The sequence below is a fragment of the Photinus pyralis genome, unplaced genomic scaffold (genome assembly GCF_008802855.1).
Source record: "Photinus pyralis isolate 1611_PpyrPB1 unplaced genomic scaffold, Ppyr1.3 Ppyr1.4_LG7, whole genome shotgun sequence".
Classification (NCBI taxonomy): domain Eukaryota; kingdom Metazoa; phylum Arthropoda; class Insecta; order Coleoptera; family Lampyridae; genus Photinus; species Photinus pyralis.
In genome coordinates this window covers 12782914-12807107 of record NW_022170738.1, presented here as the reverse complement: position 1 = coordinate 12807107, position 24194 = coordinate 12782914, and the positions used below count along the sequence as shown (strand labels likewise).

The following is a 24194-nucleotide window of genomic DNA, read 5'->3' as shown; positions in this document are numbered from 1 at the left end:
TCATTCGCTGGCGAATCGTCAATTTTTGAAATATTCCCTTTCGGATTAAAGGTATACTTACGGTTACAACGCTTGCAATCAGAATTCCTTTCCCCTGCGACCTAAAAGGAGCTTTTAAATCCGCCCAATAAAAGCAAATCTAACAAAAACTGGCAGAGACGAAAATGAACAAAAGAAATCCCTCGTCCGTAACTTTCACTTGGAATTTCCGAGGTGTTTGATGAATGTAATGAAACGAATAATTTAGCACCTACACTTTTACGGTTCATTCTGAACCCGGCCACATGTAGACCTTCTTATAATTTAATATTGGAAACGTGATTTTTATCGTCGCATGAATATTTCACCCACTGCGTATACCTCACTTTAAAGTACAAAATCGTTTTGGATCTACATCTTCTTTCACGATAAATCAATTGTTAATTTCCACCCTTTCGTAAATCTCTTCGCGGAATTTCAGCTACCGATAGTTACGAACGTCTTCGTAGTTGCTCTACGTGTAGCGGTCAGTTAATTTAACTTTGCTAATGAGAGTGGTTACAGACTGACCAATTTGCTTTACAAGTTTGTTCAATACGCGTGTGGGTAGTTACTACAAGAAAACCATACATCTATTTCGCCTTTACTAAATACCTTCAGATGTTCGCGAGTTTTCATTTCAACGTTCCGTAGAACTTTTCAATAATCCAATTCTTGAGAATGACTGTTTGGTTCACAATGGATACATAAAATTGGTTCTGAAACGTATAAAGTCACCAGAGTCGAATGTGTCACAGCCACCCTTATTTTTTTGTCTACCAACTTCGAAATTAATAATACAGGATGATATTCAGCATGGGGATCTGGGAAACGAATAAATCGGCTTGCTATTTTATCACGGTACTTTCCTAAGATTCGCCTTCTCGTTGTAGAAATGGCACAAAATTAAAAATGTTGAGTGCTTTGGATTTCACTAAACTACCTACTCGTGTCCAAAATACTTTTCACTAGGTACAGCGTCTCAACTACAAAACGTTATTGTTAGATCTTGCTGACTTACAAGTTTAATTAATTCTCCTCTGATTCTCTTGTGCAACATCTTTTATGTCATTTCCAGTTCTACTTAGTTCTAGGTGTGTCACTGTTATTGTTTCCATATTACATTGTAGTTCGATATTGCTCAGTAGCGTACTTTGCAAAACAATGCTTGTTACATTTGTGCTTCTACTTCTTACTTCCTGCCACCCGACACAAAAAGGCTGGAAGTGGATGCGTTAACTTCACTATCCATTGAGAGTTTCAGACAGAATTGAATTAGTGCCCAACTTTGATTTAACACTCACTATTCGAGCTATTTTGAATTATAAAGTAAAACAAATTTTTCCATAGCGCAGAAAAATTATATCTTTACAGAAAATTTGTCATATTTAGAGACAAAGTAGGGTTTCTTTGTTCCAGTATTTTAAGTATGATCAATTTATTGTAGAAGCTTCATCTTATGATATGATTTAAAAAAACGATCAAGCCCTGGAGACCAGTCGAGTTCAATCAAATCGGCCTCGCCAGTTTTAAAGGCGTCGGGCTTCGAATTGAAAGAAATGGTCAGGGGACCCTTGATCTAATTCACTTACAGGGCACACTTACTTTCCAACAAAATTAACAATAATAGATTATGACCCAAATTCAAGCATCTTGTGGCGCAGTAAAGTGGAAGCTCTTCTGCGGTAATAAGGGCCTGTGGTTCTATTCCGGTTCGGGCATGGATATTTCAGCCGATACCGGCGCGTAAGACCGCTATCGTATTCTATTAATTGCACCTATAGTCCAGGCGAATTAACCATCTTTTAGTCAATAAAAAAGGAAATTGATAATGGAGCTTTGTCAAGTGGAAATGTTAAAATGGTCTACGAGCATAACAAATACAAAAAAAATACGTGAGCAGGTGAGTGAAGTTTTTGGGGAGCGTGAAAGGGGGTGAAAATCGTATGACGGCAATTTCCGGCAAAAGTTGAGATCAGAGAAAAAAGGATCCAATGGAAAAGTTGTAGATCGTGAAAAACTCTACAACTTTCTTTCAAGTCATTTTGTCACATAACCACAAAATCGCGGAAAACCGTGTTTTTTGTTTCTATTGTTCATTTTCGCAAAAATGATTCTTTAAACGAGACCTGGTTGAAATATGGTTTTTTATAGTTCAAATAACTACACATTTTTTCAATTCCGAAATATTCTTTTTTTCGGGAACAATGTTTTTTCACATGAAAATTGTCCTTCAGGGATTTATCGTATGGAGTTCTATTTGATGTCATTTTCTTAGTTTTCATCTATACTTCTTGATGCAATTATAGTCCCTACTGAGGTAAAAGCTCAAAAAACGAAAAAACTCCAAAAACGACTTCAGTAACATTGAATATTCTAGGAAATGTTGATAATATATTTAAATTTTGGAAATTTTTCAAAAATTGATTTCAGTATTTTTTACCCCAATGCAATGCACGTTATTAAAGGAGAATATCATTGGGGTAAAAAATGACTCCCCACGTTTGGAAGCACCAGGAATCCGTATCAAACAAAATCTCGATTATGTCGGTATGTCTGTCCGTCAGTACTCTCATTTTTGGCTAAACGACTGAACCGATTGGAACCAAATTTGGTACACATATTTTTAGACATAAAAGGGCAGAATCGGGCATGCGCAGGCAGGCGTGCGGATGGTACCTGTGCTAGCCACAGCAAATTTTTTTATATACCGGGTGGTGACTTGAACAACGCACCATAATAATTTCAATAGTAATTTTTTAATTATTGGCTTTCCTAATTATTTTAAAGGTAAAGTCTATTTAGGTTTTTTTGTAGAGAAAACAATTACGAATCCATGCATACTTATAGCTTTAGAACATTGAAGCCAAAAAATTGGATAACTAAAAACTAGCGCTTTTAAGTAAATCAGTGGTGCCATGACAGTTTGAGATCAACCAAAGCTAACCAATGGCAAATGCAGGCGCTTTTGTTTGATTTCATAATTCCTTGGCATTACAGACTTTATAAACGCGACAGTTTGATTTTTAAATTTTTACTGTTTCTGAATTTATAAAATAGGAAACAATAGTATGTACGGATTCGTAATTTTTTTCTCTACAAAAAACCTAAATAGACTTTATTTCTAAAGGCGGCTCCACACGCAACGGAGAAACCGAAGGCATGCCTCGGGGCGACGGGCCTTGAGGCGAACCTAAATTTTAAGGCGGCTCCACACACTACGGAATATACGAAGGCCAGCCTTAAGGCACGCCAGTTTCGCACAAAAATGACGTCGACAGATAACGTTCTTCCTGTTGTTGGATTATTGTTAGCTGTCGAAAGTAATAAAAAAAGAGTGAAGCGAAAGTTCTGGACTAAAGACTGGTTACAGAAAATGGAATGTTACTTCCATGTAAATTTATTAAAAGACCTGAGGTTCAGTCCGAAAGATTGGCACAATTATTTGCGGATGGATGAGGACACATACTTAAGGCTCTTATCATTGGTGACGTCGATCATTTACAAAAAGGACACCATAATAAGGACCGCAATTACACCTCATGAAAGATTGAGTGCCACATTACGATTTCTGGCTATAAATTCCTCTTGTTTTTGCTTTGCACGGGCCATGACTATATGAAAACTTGATGCAACGGACCTCTTTTCACACAAAACTACACCGTGTGTCAATATGACATTAAACAAAATATATATTTCATATGAAAACTCATATTTCTTCTTAAAAATCGTGTAATTTTAAATGTCTATGGCCAGGTTTGGTGGTTGACACACGGTATACGTATAGGGCATAACGGAATCGCCTCAAGGCCTACCTCCCACCCATCCACACAATACGATCGGTCTTGGGGCGCTATAAAAGAGGGTCCGTTAACTTGCCCCCCCCCCCACCACGGAGAGATTTGATAGTCGTATTATTTTGAAATGAAATGCGCTCGTTTATGCGCTCATATGCGCCACCGATAATAACTCTTGCGCCATTATCGTTTTTTAGAAATCCGAAAAAACATTTGGGGGGGGGGGGCCAAGTGAACGTAGCCCCCCCCGTACGTATTTTGTCCCTTGTAACTAGGTCACCTGATACATTTGGTTATGCGCCCAATTGCGCCACTTGAATTAAAGCTAGCGCCATTACGGTTAAGCCGTGACAAATTTTCAAAAAGTGGGGAGGGCTAACTTAGCGTTTTTAAATAGTATATTAAGATACAAGTGTATAATCAAGTCTTTAAAGCACGCGCAACGAGTTTAAGGGCACGACGCAAAGCGGAGTGCCTTTAACGTTGCAAGTGTTTTAAAGATCAATTATACACGTGTATCTTATAGTATTTTTTATTATACCTGCAGTATAATTTAAAAATAGGAAATACAATGAAGTCATATTGACGTTATACTCGACTACATGTTTAATAATTAAGTGGGCTGGGTGTTCGTAATTTCACGATTGCCATGGAAATGTCACTTGACGTTTGCTTATAAAAATCATCGTCTTTGACAATTAAACGATTTCCGTTGAAAAAGATAATACACCGTTCATTCAATCTATTGTTGTAAAATCTAAACAAACGTTGGTATAGGTGTAAAATCCAACTCCAGTAAAGCCTATTATAAAGAATATGAAAAGTTCTTTCCATGGATGAATAGGAAGTTACCTACGAATACAGTTTTAAATGCATCCATAATGCTGGCATATATGAAGGAAATGTCAAAGGTATTTAAATCTATATTTTGGTGCATTCATTCAAAACTTTAAAGCAATGCTGCGATTAAAAAGTGGAACAATTTGGAAGCATACCTTAAATTACGCGCGTTTGTGAAAGCTTCAACCAAAGGATAGGTACAAAAGCCAAAGAAATGTTCTGCATTTACAGAAAGCGACCGAAGAGGATTTTTTATTTCATCCAGATGACAGTTTCAAAAGTCATACTTGAAGTATCGTTACTTAGCAACTTTAAAGCACGCGTGTTTTACAGGCCCTTTTTCGCACGCATTTGAGTGTTTAAAACGGAGATTGTGATTCAGGTATAATAAAAAGTTACTTTTTTTTAACATCTTTTCATACGAAATTGTACTCTCAGGTATGCGCTGAAATGCGCCGTAAAAAGGTATCTTTGCGCCATTATTGTTTTTTGGTTATCCTTAAATATATTTGGGGGGGCCAAGTGAACGGAATCCCCCATAACGCATTTTGCTACCGGTATTTGTGCCACTTGATACATCTGGTTATGCGCTCAATTGCGCTACTTGAATTCAAGCTAGCGCCATTACGGTTAAGCCATAAAAAAATTTTAAAAAGTGGGGGGGGGGCTAACTTAACATTTTCAAAAGTTACGTTTTTTAACATGTTTTTTCTACTACATCGTACCTTTCATCATGCGCTAAAATGCGCCGTAAACAAAAATCTTGGCGCTATTATAGTGTTTCAGAAACACTAAACAGGGTGTTTTTTTGGGAGCTTTAGTTAAACGATTCTGGGAAAGTAAAATACCCCCCCCCCCCTGCGTGTGGAGCCGCCTTAAAATAATTAGGGAAGCCAATAATTGTAAATTAAAAAATTACTATTGAAATTCCTATGGTGCGTTCGTCAAGTCACCACCCTGTATAGTGATTTTAAGACCGTACACTTACATTTTTACAACATAAATCTATTGCGCATATATTTTCCGCCTTTTCGTTTCACAAACTAAGCAAAAATCTTACTAAAAGTTAAGCATGTCTTTAAATTGAAAATATGTTTGGGTTAATTTTTATACTTTTCGTAAGAATTGACTGAAGTTTAATATCGCGTTCTTCATCTAAAAAGAAATAACTAGAAGGGTAAATTCAATTGATTTTAATTCAATTGTGTGCAAGAATCAATAGCTGTAAAAGAGCATTCTCGCTCTTTACCTTACGGAAAGGTCTCTGGGGTGGATCACCGCTAAAACACCCGTGATTGTGGGTGAATCTAAGACTCGAGTAGCAATATTGAGGTCATAATAAGTTTCTACTTAAGAACTGTGTTCTCTATAATTCGCATATTTTTTCAGTCAATAAATCGAATTATGCTCCATTGCAGTACGAAAAAACCCACTTCTTTTCCTCAGTGACGACAGAACTGTAAGATACTAAGATCAACATGGTGAAACACGAAAATCGCATCCACTGATGTTTCTGTCCGATTGTATTTCTTAAGTATAGGCTCTATAGTCCGTCTCACCTTTATTTTACAGTACAAAGAACATAGGGTAATGCAATTCTATAGGAGTTTTTAGCGCAGCGATGCGATTTATACAGAGTGGCACAACGAAAACTGAAACATACTAAATGAACCCCTAAAGCAGATTTTAAAAAGCGGCAGAGCACCTCGGTGTGACCGTACGGGTCATTGGATTTCACCCATTTTCAATAGGCTTATTATATGTGGCATATAGGTCAATTGTGGAAAGTTTGAACAGAATAGGTTCAAGCGTTTGACAGTTATCGTGTTCACGGACAGACGGACACCATCGATTCCCCTATAAGGCTTGCATCGCTTTGCTCTACCGCTTAATAACTCGTAAGGAAATAGGCTTTGGAAAATACGCAAAAAACAAGTTCGGTTTTTAGGTACCGATAGTAAAATAGAAACACGATTTTATTTCAGTAAACCAGACTAACGTACTGATGTTACATACATTTGTAGTAGTTCTGTACCCTACAGCCAAGTGTACCTCCGAAAAGAGTCCCTCGAATTTGAAAACTAAACCATAGGCATGTAGGAACCGAAGATCCCTTTCCAATGATGTCACTCGACCCAAAGGTCAATTTAAACTTATTGAAGGGGTTGCCACCTTGCGTAAGGGTGTCAATTTTTAGGTTTAAACTATTTCCTTATGAGTCTGTTTCGTTTTCGTTCTGACACCCTGTATATAGACTACATATAGTCCAGTCAACAGGAGAGAAATAGGGCCTTTGCCTTATAAAAAGTGTTGTAGTGGTAATTTTGAATATGTTGTTGAGGTCTGGGCTTTGAATATAACATTTTTGTTTATTTCAGACGTTTGAGGGGGGAGGGGGGCTTGGAGCAACCGTTTGTGCCGCATTGTTGCAAGAAAAGTACAGAAAATCGTTTCTTTCAAAACAACTACGCATCGGTTGACCTACGAAAACAGTGTTCAAATGAAAGTTAAAGAAAAGAAAATTCCTCACATTTTGTGTAATACACTTTTTTGTACAGGGTGGAGCAGAGAAGTATTTCTATTTACTGTTCAAAATTGAGGTACATCTCGAATTTCAAAATAAACTCCCTGCATTTTTTTTCATTTGAATGAATACTTCACGATCTACGGACGTTTGAAAATTTGTTTTTATCATACTTGCAAGTACTTGCATCAGAATACAGGTACCAACCGAAGTCATTTTATTTAGTGCTTTGTAAAAGCAAACATCAAGTGACATTGTCATGCCAATCATGGAATTACGAATAATCAGCCCACTTAGTTAGAAATATATTTGAGTATAATGTAAATTATTTCCCTTATTTTTAAAAGATATTGCAGGTATAATTTAAAAAAAATACTATAAAAAACGAGTGTGTAATTAGTCTTTAAAGTACTATATATAAATTCCTTATAGTATTCAAATTTTAGGGAAGTATGTGCAATTTTAAATTTTCTAAAAACTTTTTTTTTATTTCAGGTGAGTGATACAACTCCATGCTTTTATTAATGGAGCGGAGAAGTAAGCAAGTCATTTCTTATTCTTGGATAGGAAAGACATAAAAAAACTAATTTATTGATTAAACAGATATTTTTAAATAAATTAAAGCACGTCCAGTTTTAAAGGTTGCTAAGTAACGTTACTTCAAATATGACTATGAAACTATCAATTGGAACTGAAAACACAAATCTCAGATCTCTTTCTGCAAAAGCAAAAGATGTCTTTGGTCGCCGTGCTTTTAAAATCGTTGCTCGTTATTTAAAGATTTACCTTTTCAGTCACCAAGAATTAACTGATGATAGACTGCGATTCATCATGACCATACCTTCCCTTGACATATAAAAAATAAAATCTTGACCAAGAATTAATGCAAGGTGGACTTCTCTCAGCACTTCTTACAACTGGTCTACAGGTCTTAAATCTCGATAGAGATAGACAAATTTCTAGAGCAGACACCTTGCATGTGAATTTTGAATTATATGTTAACGTGAATTTAAAATGCTATTTTACTTCAGAAGGGGACATGTGACTAGAGAAACCGTATCATAGAAAAGGGGATAAAACGGAAAATGAAGTAAATTAAATTTAAATAGGAATTCCAAGACATATCAAGATCAAGATTTAAGTACGGATGCCTTCATATTCACCATGTTACATCCATTTAATATCACGTCGCACGCGAAGCATAATATGTGAGCAACCACCTGGTAGACAATGAGGAGGTTGCGAAAGGTATTACCATAGTACAAGTCATGGAACATGTCCACAACAGTGATAAAATGAAATTTTCACGCCTATTGAATTTGATTTTCCTCATTTTCAAAAGCAAGAAAATTGTTGCAACTGTTACAAGGTAAATAAATGAGAACACAGCTTATTTGATAATAGCTATTTCTCTGGTGATGTTTGGTTTCACATAAATTGATCGCATTTGATGCGCTGAAAATTTTCACAAACCGGGAGCCACATCTCGGGACGCGGCTTTTAGAAGTTCCTTTACTTACTTCTACCCCGAATCGTCATGAAACGCTCATTTTCATGCCTACTTTATGGCAGCAAATTTTAGTTTCCATGACTCGGAAATTAAAGCAGTCGGCCCCAAAGGGGCTTGCATATCATAGAGTAATTGCAAGCCGCTATAGAGAGGGAGCTAATCAGAATATCACATAACAGGAAATGTGGTCATAACTTTCATTTTACCAAACTGTTATCCTTTGCCTAGTAGTAAATCCTGATGATTTGTTAAAAATACATTATGAACGTTGGCTAATACAACAATAAAATCTTCGTGTTGATCATATGCAATTATGCATGCTTCAAAATAGAGTTGTATGCGTTTCAATATGCACTTTTTTAAAAATGCATAACTTAAGTTTTGCCTTACGCCGTTCCTTTTCATTTGATTTACATTCCCCTTCACGCAACTTAAACCCTTACTACGTAAACGGAACCCCTATACATTCTCAAAAAAATTGCCAACAATAAACCGTTAAGGTACATGACAAAAGTGCGTATAATGATACTGAGCTGCTGATATGTCTTTCGCAGAAAATCCAGGAGAAAATATTACCTTCAACTCGCTTTAACTTACACGATTTTTTTCTGTTTAGACCTACAGACGATGATAGAAATCTTCCAAAAACATATTTCTTCGTTGAAAGTTTGTTAACTGAGATTACAACCGTTTCTTGGTGCCCAAGTTATCTACAAGTTGTGTGATTTAGGTCGACTATTTGTCATCTTGCTGCAACATTCAGCAAAAAGCGAAATCTCCAAACCTGACGTGGGGAAACTCATTATTGTTTAACAGCGGGGGTTGCTAACCAAGTTGCAATTTCCCGGGCGGCGGGATGCTCGTCTCATTTTGCCAGACGACAACTGTCGGAATGAAAATCTAAGTTGGAATTTATCTCAGTTTGAGGAAAGTTTTCCGCCGTCAATGCACTGAATCAGACCGAAATAATCGAGATGATACCGAAGCTAAGTCCAATTATTGAATTAGGGATATTACAATCAACTTTTGACATCCCTAGAAAGGAAGTTATCCATTACGGTCACCACATATGACTGATACGTTTAATGTACATACGATGAGCGCTCTCGGGTGCAAGATTGCTGTCGTGTTATACAAGTGTTGGTCAAATATCGATGCAAAAACGCGGACTGTGGTGCTTTAAGTGAAAACCGCGAGTTATCAAAATGCAATCTACGTTTTAAAACAGAAAAACCGCGAGTGAGTTTGTGTAATTTATTCACCTGAAGGAAGCAGCTCTTCTAAGGTAGAAAATGCAAATTTTTCATTTTGTAAAATTCTCCCAACGCGTTCGGAATGCCAACGAATTTAAAACGTCGCACTGGCATTCAATTTTTATAAAGCACCAACCAATAATCGTGAAAATCTAGGGGATAAAAATAGCAATTACGCGCTTAGTACAACAAAGTAACTCAAGATGGAGATTTGCAAATTAAGTGGATTATGTTTACCGTTAGGTTAGGTCGTTTAGCAGCCATTTTAATAATTCATCGTTCATCTTTTCTTGTGGTGAATAAATTGACGCTCATCTTTTATTACGACCGACTTGCTGATGGAGGAAATGCCCAAACGGAAAATCCGAAAAAAATTTCATTTTTACCTTTATTTTGTAATTTGTAGGTGACGATGCGTTCTATATTTGAAGCGCTTCGTAAATAGAACGTATAATGCATAAATAAATAATTGCTCATTAAAAACAGCTTTTTCCATTCACTATCTAATACCATAGAGTAAATAAAGAGTAATACTTTCTCAGAGGCGAGCTTTCCACACAATTTACTAAGGAAATTGGTGCAGCATGCAGCTTTATTTGGTCGGCGCTTTTCGTTTTATTGTTTTCCAAATGTATATGTAAATGTCGATTACAAGAAATTACGACAGGTTTTTAGGGAATACGCACAAAAGGGTAGCATACAGGTTTTCGTAAAAACTGCTCCTCTCATGACTAATAAAGGGGAAGAAAACTGGAAATAAGTCTTTATCTGTAGGTTTTCGTTTGGCAACACCCTTGTCTCAAATGCTGTGATATAGCATAATTACAAAAGATGAACCTCATTTACACGCGAAAACAGATCCCATTGTTAAGGAATTCATTTTTTTTAGTAGAATGAGAGATTCAGACAGTATTCCCTGCGTTCTCTATTGCATTCTAATAATTATTACGACCGATTTCAAACTCGATTAGAGTTAAGCGTTACCGTTCCAGCTAAAATACACTTCAGTGGTTACGAATGTTACGAATATAGAATTGGCATGGCACAAGTAAATTTATTTAAAAATTCTCTCTCTTGATGGCAAAATTGATTTTCTAGCGTTCAAGTTGATAAAGTGTTCGATGGTCTGTACTAGACTTGTTTTAATGAATTGAGCTCTGGTTTAAACATTTAAAATTCATGTGGTTAATCGAATGTGATGTGTAGCACACAATACAAGTAAAAGTGGAAAGATGGCAAACCTTCAACGATGCATTACACATTTAGGTAAAACATGAAAAGTGAGCAGTTTTCTTTTGGTGGCCGACAAATCATATACTTGCATTTGTGCCAAAACGCCTTAATTAGCTGATAATTCCATTTCCAATTGTTTCTGTTTTTACGTCTAATTCTATATTAACTATTCAGAACTTAAAATCATGTAACTTCCATAATTATTACTTAAAATACGAAAATGTCTACAAATTTTTCATTTCTCCAACGTACAAAAATGGAACAATTTTATTAATAAATTAACCGTAAGAATTATCATGATTTTGTATGTGCTCGCACATCCTTGTAAACTTTTGCCTAAGCTTTATTGATAATTATAGTAAAAAATACTTAGGAAATACCATTCTCAAAGTTGTAATGCGAATGTCAATTTATTTCAACAGATCAATAAGGCTTTTCAAGAGCTGTTATTTGATACGCCGCAGGGAATACGATTATATTTAAGATTTTAAATGAAAATTATTGTCACAAACTCCCCCTCCCCCTCCATGTGGTTATATATTTAGTGAAAAATGCAGAACATGACATCGAGTTAAATACAGTGAACTGTTTTAGACGCACTACCCTGTATATAAAATGAAGGTTTTGTACTCCGAGTAGCGGGGCTTAAATCATCCCTAATATTTTTAAACATACGACTTGTTTTAAATACCCTTGAAGCATTTTGTAATTTTTATACCTTTACTATTTATTTATTTATTTATTATCCCTCTCTTGTTCTGGGCCTTCAACGGGCTTGGGCCAATTACAGAGAGATCCGCATAATGATTTTTAGAGGTGCTTTGTTGGACCCTTCCAAAATTATTTTGCATAAAATTTGAAAAATTTATTTGTTTCCCTTTCCGACCGTAGCTAAATTTGTCCTTTGAAAATTCTTTTGGAATTGCTACATACTTAAATAACGCTTTTAACATCCCTTGGTCATAAAGCAATAGTCATGGAAAATCATAATATGGTGGCTCCTAGATTATTAGGGCAGACTGATTCTTCTGTTTCCAGTTGCCTTGGTCCACCATATACTCTTTCCCTTTCTCTTCTTTCAGTACTTTTCCATTCTTGTCTTCCACCTCATTGCTACAATCAGCTTTTGATGATCTATCCCAGAGCCTTTTAAACCTGTTGTAAACCATTTTCTTTCCTATCTTATCCTATTTCCTTTTCTATTTCATTAGGTACATTACATTTTCCCACCATCTTTACCTAGCTTCATCAGCTAGTTGATCAGTTTCTTTTCTCAATTCCGTATTTAGCCTCTGATATCGACGTCCTTGTTCAGTATTGAACGTTTTGTGTTTGTGTCTTCTCCCTTCCATCTATGACATCATTTCCTGATTGATCCAAAGATTCTTTGATCTTCAGCTGCTTTCATTATTGTGTCACTTATTCCTTATTCCAATCAAATCCAGTCAGTTTTTAATCATTTCTCGCCGCAGATTTTCAAGCTTTTCTTTCTTTAGTCGACTTCTGACGTCCTTAGTTCCCATTCTCAATTTAGCATTTTCCTTCTTTTCATTATTTTTCTTGAATGCATTTTTCGGATACTGTCCACCCCGGAGATCCGAATTGGAGACAATTTTAACTGCAGAAAATTTTATATTCGAAGAATCCATATTTTTTTCATTTTTCTCTGGCACTTCTCAAGAGATACCGTGCGGTAATTAATGGAGTGGTTTCCCCTGGCCGAAGAATTCCTCCTCTTCCGCTGTCCTCGTCATTGAAATCAGGCTATACCACGGGAAGGTATGACGTGAGCCTTATCTTTATTAATTTAAATTAATTTACCTACATCGTCCTGAAACCTTCATTTTCATGCCTACTTTCTGTAAGGAAATTTTAGTTTCCATGACAGACCCAGAGCAGACTACGTTTCCTGCCGCTTGTCACTTTACTGGCTGCATCTGTCACTTTTACGGCCGCACCGTCACTTTACCGGCCGTATCTGTGACGTTGCTAAAGATCTATAATGACTCCTGTCATCACTGACAGATTGACATGAATGAAAAGTTCTATATAAAAATGTAAATTTTATAATAAAATACGATTTCGGGTAAAATTTAATACAAAACTCGCAAAAACCACCCCTCCAAAGAGGCCTTGCACTTCAATACTTCCTCGCCAGTAATGTGTCATTTTCGGGACTTTTATGTAAATAACTATTAACAATTTATTAGCGCAATGAAACTATGTTCTTAATATCTTAGGTCTTTAAAGATCTGACGGATAAAGAAACTTTATATAAAATGTTGGTTAACAAAGTTAGTCAGTTAGCGAGTAACATAACGTGTTTATAATGTTATTATATGACATTATATGAAATTGACCACTCCAACGGATCTGTAGGAAGCCAAATGTAAAGAAACATTTCCGTGTAATTATTCATGCAGATAACGAGTCGAGGGGTTGAATATCTAAAAAACCATATTACAAAGAAGACGAAAGCGGAATAAAAATAAAAACCGAAACGACGTCATCGGCACAAAAAACAAAATACAAAGCATTAGCTAAAACTCAAACAACTTCCAACTAAGAAACTAATTTTAATGTTAAATCCCCCAGGAGAATATCTACGTTCGACGAATTGAGAAATTTCGAAACTCGAACTCCCTTAAGCTGGGGGCGATTTTCTACACTTAAAACTTGCGGAAAATACTTACAAAACTAATGAAATAATAATCTAAGCTAAATAATTTACAGTTGCATAAATAAGTGAAACTTTCGAAGCTCCCACCGCCGTTCTTTAGGTACGTTTTACAGCAAATACGTCGTATTCAACGGATACGCCTCGTTTATTAACGAGCCGTCTGTCCGTGTGCACGATATATTTGTTTAGAAAATTGATACACATGTAAAAGGTTGTTATTATTTTTTAACTTCGTGCCACCAAAAAAACACAAAGCAAAATAGAGACTTTACAACAGAAGAAAAATAAAAGTAGCTAAAACTTACGAAATAGAAACAAATCTTTCTAAATAAACTAGTAGAATTTACGCACAGTTTGCTTTCAAACCTCATATTCATTGTTACTTAAAACCAGGCGTAAAACTATTCAAAAGTAAAAAAAAGCGTAAAAAAAAAGAAAAGTGGCTAAGGAGGACCAGAATTACTATCTTTAGTAACTTTTCCGGTAACTTTTTGCGTAACTATCGGCCTCACCACCCTTTTAGTAACTTTTCTAGTGACTTTTTGTGTTAACGATAGGCATTACTACTCTTAGTAACTTTTTTAGATACTACCACTCGCCCCAATACATTATACACCAGATTTGCTCCCCACGTCGCCTTCACTTAAATTCGTAATTCGCAATTTTCGCCCTAAGAAACCCTTCAGAAAATGTACTTTTGAAATGGTAGCAATTGAGTTTTTAGGCAGATGCGCTTCTGGGATACTTTTTGGGGGAGAATTTCTCCAATATATAAATAAGAATTTTGATAAGAGGCAAGCGATCACTACGACTTTCCTTGGTGTAGATTCAAAATTTATTCACTATCTTTTGGCTCTATCTCTATCTCATTTTCTATCAGGTTTCGTAAAAATAAGTTTAATACAAATGTTGTTTGACAGCACATTTTTTCAAATTTGGTAGTATTATATGTTTATACAGGGTGTACTGGTATCTATTTTTTTAATTTTAAATATTCCCTACGTGCTGCGGGTTTGTTCTTATTATTTTTTTGTACATAAAGGGAAAAGTTTCTCCCCCTTAACATATTCTTAGTGAAATAAGAAAATAAATGATTAAAAATAAGTATAATGTGACGTTTGTCAGTAATAACATATTTGTTTTTGTGTGTTTTTGTATGATTACTAAAATGCGCTTGAAGCTATAAAGTAATCTCGATCTTGATACAGTTTTGGTATTGGCGCTGGTGTTCTTAATTTTGTTTTATTTATCAAGTCAACTTAATAATGATTTATTTACAATATACTCGTATACACAAAAGCAGAGGGTTATGCCCTTTAGGTTGAAATAATGTCTACAATAAAGGTATGCCTTCCTGGGGTGCCAAAGAATTCACATAAGTATAGCGTTAATTTTCGTTTAAAGATATGGGAATGACAAGCATCACACCCTGTATTTAATTTTTTTAAGTAATTCTGGTGGAATTTATTACAAAGAGGCACATAATTGTTGAGATTTATTTAATTTCTAATTAATATGTTGTAATGGTTCTTGTTTGTAATTTAAGACGTAGAAGGTAAGTAACATGTCGGTAAAGAATGTTTTGCGTTTTTACGAAAATCAATTACAAATTAATGCTTGGTAAGGAGACTTTATCAAAGTAACACATGTCCTAAACTTAAGAAATGAAGTTGTCAGTTCAAACCCCGTACGGACGTCACTGGTGAATATTTAAAAAAATCTTTTACGTGCTCCTTAAGTATGAAACGGGTGTGTACAAAATGTCATAAAAATATCTAAGTGTGATAAAAGATTATGATAAAAAAGTCACTTTTTCTTAAAACTTTAACACCCTGTAGCTCAAAAACTAAAAGATTTAGGATATATTTTGCTATAAACTTTTTTCCTTAAAATCACCCGAGGATTCGCACCCTGTATTATTGGCACTCAATTAATTCACACCCTGTATAGTAGTGTTTCTTGGAAGTGATATATAAATGCAAACAATAACTAATTAATTCAAGTTAATTCAAATTATTTCACTTGAATTCAAATTAATTCACGTTAATTGACTTCAACTCTCGTTAATTCACTTAATTCAATTTAATTCAGAGGAGTGTACCTAAATAAAAAATTCAAAGTTGTTTCCCCCTAGGTTCTGGCAGTTCAAGCCGTAACGTCTATCGTACACGAAGAGCTAGTAATTAGAAAATTTGAATTTTTAGCCGTTGTGATACTGCAGTGTTAGAAGATCTAATTTTTAAATTCTGAAATTTATTTATTTATGTCGGGAATACTGAGCGTTCATTAAATTTAAGATAGTACTCTAGTTACTCGTGCATGATTTTTGAGGGACGTGGCTCCCCAACGAAACATTTTGGAAACTTTGATTTATGTACTTGGAAAAAAATTCTTCCCTATTCCCAAACTTTTTTGCATACGTTTATTGCTTGCCTTTTCCATGTGATTCATTGCATCAAGCTCTTAAAACACTAGGCGAAAGCGAGACGTGGAGTCCAAATTACACATTCTTTCATTTGTCAAACATTTATGTAACTTTCCCACAGATTCCAATTTGTACACATGTATTCCGCCCAATCGTGTTCTGTTTAGAGAATGTCGCATCCATAACGAATGGAAACGGGTTACTCGATTCTTAGAAATTCTTTACAGTTTTCCCTGGTCACCACAACTGCCTATAAACATCTACATTAATGATAACTATGTAAATAACGCATTAATCCCTTACAGCTGCGTTTTTCCCAACGTAAACATTGAAAGTTCAATTTTCTTTAGTTGATCGATAGCGTGCTACAAATAATATATAGTTTAATATAAACTAAAACGAATTTAACGGGTTTTTTTTTGGCAGGCTTTAAGGATGATTAATTTAGGAAGCATCAGTCGATGAGACAAAAAAGTGGATGTAATCAAATTATCTATCATAATTAACCTTAATAAAATTAGGGCTAGGTAATTACTATGTCAGACGTTAATGGAAAATCGATTTTGGGAAGTTACCTAAATTATAATGTGAACCACTTTTACCAAGTTTTATCATTATTTCACTGGGGTCATGATTAATTCCCTTCTAGAAAATTTAATTTGCTTTCTACGACAAATTACAAAAGATCCATCTTGTAGAGATATCTCCCGATCGCTTCTTTATACCCCGGATCAATTAGTGGGTGCGCGGGTTTAGTGTTTTAACATCAAATCGCCGTAAAATTCGTTCTGGAAGGTTTTCAAATTTTATTGAGTCGAATTTCGCGGATTTATGGGCCGAGATTAAATTCTACTTCCCCCGCGGAGAAGATTGTAGAAAAATCGTCGTGCTTTGGATTGCTACCACGTCGCCTTCAGAAATGAAATATGTTACATAACGATTTTTAATAAAACTTTTCGCGAATTTTAACACCACTCTCGGAGCTTGGGCGGATTTATTTTGTTACGGCCTTCCTCAACTTTTCGTTGTTTTTTTGGTGGTCTCGATTCACGATTTATCCATAAATTTAATGTTTCGTTCTAAAGCGAAGAAATTTCATAATTTTGCATTAGGCAAATGCGTTCAAAGGGAATATGTTCAGAGATGCAAGCACTCAAGCATAGGGTCTCAGCTGTATAAATGCAGTTTCCGAGCACGTATTGTAAATTCTTAGTGAACCACAATGTGTATTCTATACTAATGATTTCCTTTTTAGAGCTGTAGCATGGGGATTTACATAATTGGGTAATACCTGTTATAGTAATGAAGTTGGAGTGCAAAGAGACCAATACCCAGTATACGGGGGTTAGTAATACCAAGGTATAGTACATACAGGGTGATTCCTATAGTACCTGCCACCGTTTGGGAGCGTATAGGGGGTGCCTAGGGGAGTATTTTGATATAGGACACTTGGGGTCGGAAATCTAAAATAAGGGCGCCAGAACCAAATTTATCTTCTGGAATTTCACGCCTGTATGTAGGCAACCCAACCGACCGACGTTTCGCGCGGAGCGATGCAGAGCGAGTTAGCGCGAGGAAGCGACATGGGAGGGAAGGAGGGAAAACGACAGTCAAAAGCAATAACGTTTACAAGTGTTCAACGTGGCCACCGTTGTTCTCAATGCACTTCCTACATCTAGCCAACTATTATTATACTATTGCCATAGTGTTTATTCACTTGATACGCGTCGTTGCAGACGGGATTTCGTGGGTTTAAACAAAATTCTGATCAAGTGTCAGCCACACATCGCCGCCTGAGATCGCTCCGTGTGCACCGCCGGCCGGTTGGGTTGCCTACCTACAGGCGCGAAATTCCAGAAGGTAAATTTGGCTCTGGCACCCTTATTTTAGATTTCCGACCCCAAGTGTCCTATATCAAAATACTCCCCTACGCACCACCTACACGCTCCCAAACGGTGGCAGGTACTATAGGAATCACCCTGTATGTATCAGTTTCAATAGTAAAATGATGGAAAATTCGCATCCCTCGTGCGTAAAAGTACAAGACTTAGGTACTTTATGCACAAGGACCACGCACATATAACTCTTTATACGTGCATGGTACCAAATCTGGAAAATATGTTGAGTGGAGCTAGTTCTGTAACCAAAATTTAATTACCCCTCACCTTGCGGAAATTTGGAATTGTTATCTCCTATTTACATCTGAGAATTAAAAACTTGCCACTCTGGTTTGATTGCCTACGAATAAATATGAATTCCAAGATAAGTAATTGAATATTTTGGCAAACTAAACTCGAACCAATTTATTTCACTCTCGTTTACATTTTTGCTGATTTCAAATATTGATTTGTTTTCCATAAATACAGCCACCCCTATCTCGTGGCTATGTATCAGTTCTAATTTGTATGTGCAAAACACCCCTGACAATTGTTTACACAAAATATTTACACACACTTTATAGCTAAACAGAATTTGAATTCATCACTTAAATGAAGTATAAATTCCCATTATCGTCGTTTATAATACAAAACTTTATTTTGTAGCAGAAGCCGTAGAAATCATTATAAAACTTGTGAAAATTCGGTAGGTATTTAATTTAGACCTCCAAATAGCAAGTTCGGGTTCTTCCGTCTAGTCCATGGAAACAATATTGTATTCACTTTATTTTATATGGTTCTGTGCGTCCCATTTTTAATAAAAGTGACAAATGTCATTGGAACGCACAATGATTTGTTTCACTTTATCTACCCTTATGGTTAAACTTAAAATGTCAATTTAACATTTGCCATAAAATAAATAATTAAATGCAATACACATCAATTCCATGAAATTCATTTCCGCAGATCGGTTCCTGAAATTGTGATTACCTACGTTAGATAAACATCCGCTGCAAATTCTTAAAGATGAGCGAGCGAGTGCCTAATACAATTCAAAGAAATAAAGTAATCTACAGATATCTCTGGAATCGGTGTTTGCTTTAGGATATGAATGGTATGACCTTCCCTTGAAAAAAGGCTCCCTCTAAGAAAAATTGGGAACTGGGTCGCTTTGGAGTGATACGATAAAACCATTGAGACTCGCTTTGATACAATTGTCTCGCTTTATATAGAAATTTTCAGTACAATGAAGCTTGTATACAGGGTGTAAAATTGGTTTACGCACCATAAGTAATTTTTTTATATTGAAATATTTTTTCCCCATAATTTTACAGAGAAGTTAAGAATACATTTATTGTTGATTGCAAAATTCTGCGTCGCTAAGTCGCCCAGTGTGAGGGGACACTTGCGAGTAATTACTTTGAATTTTGCAAGTATAAGTATATGCTTCTTTTTATTCATATGGGCCAGAGTCAAATACCAAAATCTCCATACGCTAATTTTTCCGCTTATTATTGAGATCGAAGTGAAACTAAAACACTCTCTTTTCCCTCTCTCTGCAGTGAGATAGATATTCTGCGTAACCCTGACTGGGATGTTATGAGCACGCAAACCAAAGTAAGATGGTATTACAATATTAGCACAAAATTTGTGATGAGAACCAAGTAGAAGCATAAAATGAGCACGAAAAAATTGCAATTGTAACGCAAAAGTTTTCAGAACTTTCAAAACCTTCTACTTTTACCAGAGAATATTTACTCGACTTCTCAGTAGCAAGTTATATTTTTTATCACTTGTAATTGCACAAGAGGTTTGTATTTTACCAAGTAAATTTGGGTTGTTTAGGTAATGGAAATCTGTTGCCTAGCAGCCTAGCAATTAGACGAGAAAAACTGTCAACTAATAAAAATGCGACACCGAATGCGTGAGCTATGTCAGGTCTTGTAGACACCACCTCTCTATACGATAGATGCTCTAAATCTTCCAGCTCTTTCTTGCTTATAGGATTGTGTAGTCTGGTTCCCAATTCAATTGATGTACTCACTGGTTTAGAATCCTCAATTCTAAACATGTCGAGGACATCCTTCAGATATTCCGTCTGGTACGTTTAAATTCCATCATCAATTCTGGAGAATTCTACACCGAGGAAATATTTTACATCACCCAGATTCTTGATTTCGAATAAATCAGATAGATCAAATTCTTTGATCCGTTTCTTCTCCTTGACATAACCACGAGATCATCGGCATATGCCGCCAGGATGAATGTCTCTTCCACTGGTCTCAAATAGAACACACACGGATCCTAATTAGATGGTGTCAGACCGAATCTGTTCATGTCTTTCTGAAATCTTTCACACCATGATCTTCCAGACAGATGAACTCGGCATTTCGCACAATTTGTTTCCTTATTTTCTTGCTGATGTTGCTTGATTCTGTTGCGATAATCCTTCGCAACACTTCCTCCAAGTGCTCCGGGGATTCCATATACATTTCTTCGTTAGAGATATGTTTTAATCTCTGCCGCAACGTTGAGTAAAACCTTTAGCGGTTCTCTTATCCAGTGAATTTGTTTCTTAAGATGTACGACTTTTAATAACTCCTTTGTTTTTCGGTCGGCCAACGAGAACCCACGTGTCATTCTTAGTAATGGAATTTGGTTCCGATGCTATTGCGTCGATCCACCCGTCCGAATCTTATCCGTCGAGTGCTGTTTGAACTGGAATTGCCCGGCCTGTAAACTCTGACGATTCGTATGTTGTACTGCTTCAGAGATCTTCTCCTGAGGCTAGTGTGTGCGAATGCTTTGTGTCAACGCTGGCGCTGGTTCAGGTTCCTCTGGCTTCATCGTTTGGTACTGCTTTTTTTTGCCTGACGTTGCGGTTGCTGATGTTTAACGTTTTCCTTCACTCTAAGATGTCCGATCCATGTGCACTTCGCGATTTTCTGGATCCTCGTTAACATTTCCATCTCGTTGCACCGCCGGACTGCTTGGGATTCTGTTGTACTCTTCATCAGTTTCTTCCGCATTGAACCGATTTTGACATCTGGGTTCTGCGCCCTGTTCCTTGCATCCAAATTCGCGGCAATAACCAAGGTTTGGTACTTCTACTCCAAAGTTCGTGTGGTGTTTTTCCTCCTAAACTTCTTGATGAATGTCGATTCCTGGTGTTAACGGCTTCGCCCCAGAACGAGTGAGGCAATCCAGACTCGATTAACATGCATCGCGCCATCTCCACGAGCGTATACTATTTCTTCTCTCGGCGATCCCATTCTGTCGTGGTGTGTGCGTGTGGAGGTCATTCTCCTTCAAATTCCGGCTCACATCAGATACTCATCGAAGATCTTGTTCACGGTATCGGATTGTAAATGCTTGATTTTCCTCCCTGTCCGATTCTCGACCTGTACTTTGTAATTCTTAAACACCTAGAAAACGTCACTTTTAGTCTTTAGGAGTTTAGTCATCCCGAATACTAGTCGATGAATACTATAAATTAATTTGCTTTTACGTTTGATTCTAATCTGGCTGGTCCCCAGACATCTAAGGGCATCAATGCTTCTGATTTCTCCTCTCGTACAGGAAACGGTGTTGTCGTCACTTGCCCTTGGATACCAACTTCGTATTCAAGACTTCCCCTGGGTACCCCGATGGTTGTACCTTTACTGGTGCCATTTCTTGGACCTTCTTGGAGATCTTTGAAGTTTAGATGACCCAGTCTTCGGTGGTACTCCTGGTACTGAATTGCATTACTTCGTTGTTTGTTGGATTATGTACAGTTTTTGACAAAAGTAATGATCGCCGAATTAGTAAATCCTGCAGCATACCCAACCAACATTTGAATATATTGTGCAATTTGGAAATACGAATCGAAAAATTAAGGTATCTCCGACGGAGTTTGATGTGGTTGCTTATGCAATATATAGGTGACCATTACCTTTGTCAATGATCGTATAGTTCGTTGAATCTGTTCGCCTGGAGAACCAATTTCCAGTCTTCTTGTCGACGATCTCTGCAGTTTTGTTATCGAAGGTGACTGTTATTTTTCCCACAGATAGGAGGTTAATTCCAAATTAGGAACGTAGAAAGCGTCTCCAACTTTGACGCCCTTGACTCTTCCGTCAAAATCCGGTTTAATGTCCACTGTTCCTCTTCCTTTGATCAACGTCGACGAATTGCTAGCGAGTTTGGACTCTGTACGTCTTTGGACAAGTGTGACGTGCATCCACTGTCAGTACACCAATTGCTTCTCCAATGTTTGAGAAATCCTCAAAAAGCTTCTGGTATTACTACCTCAGAATACATTGTGGTGGCTTCCACGTTATTTAGGTCCGTTGATTCAGGTCGAGTTGTTTTTCTTGTCTTTCTGGTTGCAAAACTTGGCCATGTGTCCTTCCTTTACACATCGGTGGCACTTGCAGGGAAATTCCTCGAATCTCGAAGCTCAATGATCTTGATTCTCAGTTCATCGGGATCCGGAAGTATGTCTTGAGACGGTGGTGCAAAATATCTTGAAACTTGGTGGAAGGCTCAGTATAACGAGATAAGAAAATAATTCCTTACATCAATTAGGACAGTTCCTTGCGTTTCTGCTACGTTGTAAATAGATCATTTGTTTTCTCACATCCTCTCCCTCTCCTAATTGGTACTGCCAACTTTCTGATCCGCATTGATTTTCTTGGTTCCTGCGTCATGTGAATTCTCTGAAGTTTCTACCACATTTCTTTCGATGTCATTGGTCATTGGTTAACTCAATTTGGTCACCAGTCGCAAGGTCATCAGAATGTTATTGGCCCATAATCTCTTGAATATTGTGGTAATCACATTTAATTAAATACAAATATTAAACATTGACACCATCGTTCACAACGTTCAAATTCAGTCATTACTAACTACCATGAAAATTCACTTATCAAACTTTTAACAAATTATAACCTCACAGCACCATCATGGTTAACTTGTCTATGAAATAAGATACAGGGAAACATTAATCATTGCCATCCGTGGATACTGGACACGGACAGTTGGGCAATACAAGTTTAAAATTGAGTTAGTTTTTTAAAATTGCATTACTCCATAAAGCCATATTTCAAAGGAAAATGCATTTCGCATTGCGTTAGAAATGTAATTTGTTACGTGCATGTAGACACTTTCACCCCGTCTACTTCCCACACTTGACAGACGTTCTCGTCCAAATCTTCTCTGGAAGTGAATGCGTAGCTTAAATTTAGCGTAAATTATTATACAATGAAGATCGATACGCTTTCATTTCAGTAATGCAAGTGCTGCAAAATCGTATATTTCAGATATAATCCCCTAGCTATAAATTTATTATATTGGTAGCGGCGTATAAGCAAATATGTAAATATTTATGTTGCGTAGCAAATAAAATTTTATACTACAAACTCGCATATTAGATATGTTTATTGCATTTGTAGGCTGTTTATCTATGGAAAAGTGGGCCTTTCAGGATTTATGCGCACTTCAGGAGAAAATCTACGCAACGAAATGGGTCTTCAGTTGTTGAGGGTTTCATAGTAAGGACGGTACTATCCAAAAACTGAAAGATTCATTTCAATTAAGAATTCATTATGTCACGTTATGTAGTTTTCATGCTTCAGAATAGCACATCTCGTCTAAAAGTCTTCAGAAAAAACACGCAAGACGTTCTCGGAGAGTTTCAATTTAAATTCGGTATAAAAGGATATGAGCAAGAATTCAGTTTTAAAATTGGATTTGGCAAAAACACAACTATTGCCAGTTTTGATGTTTCATCTATAGAGGAAAACATACTGTGAATACATCATCTTCGTATTGGTTTCGTCTTATTCGAAACAAACGCTTTGCGACACTGTAACAAGGGTTGTGATTACAATATGCAAATTAAAATGTTTCGTAGAAACTAAAGGGAATATGCTGATGATATCATTTAAAGGTTATTTCGTATGTTTGTTATTTGTTCATTTTTTAGAAACAGTAATGAATGTTAACAACACATTTCTAATTTACATCGCTCATTTTTACACCAAACACTATAAAA

The 24194-nt window shown here is 36.4% G+C and overlaps 1 protein-coding gene and 1 long non-coding RNA gene across 3 annotated transcripts in view; one reads left to right on the top strand and one right to left on the bottom strand.

Annotated features, from left to right (window-relative positions):
- Positions 1-24194, bottom strand: part of LOC116176933 — a 213897-nt gene that overhangs the window by 47743 nt on the left and 141960 nt on the right. The gene's annotated exons all lie outside the window — the stretch shown is intronic.
- LOC116176928 (chondroadherin-like protein) overlaps positions 9782-24194 on the top strand; it is a 95994-nt gene continuing 81581 nt past the window's right edge. Inside the window, exon 1 of the mRNA XM_031495767.1 lies at positions 9782-9974. The gene's annotated coding sequence lies outside the window, so the exon portion shown is untranslated. The remainder of the gene's footprint in view (positions 9975-24194) is intronic.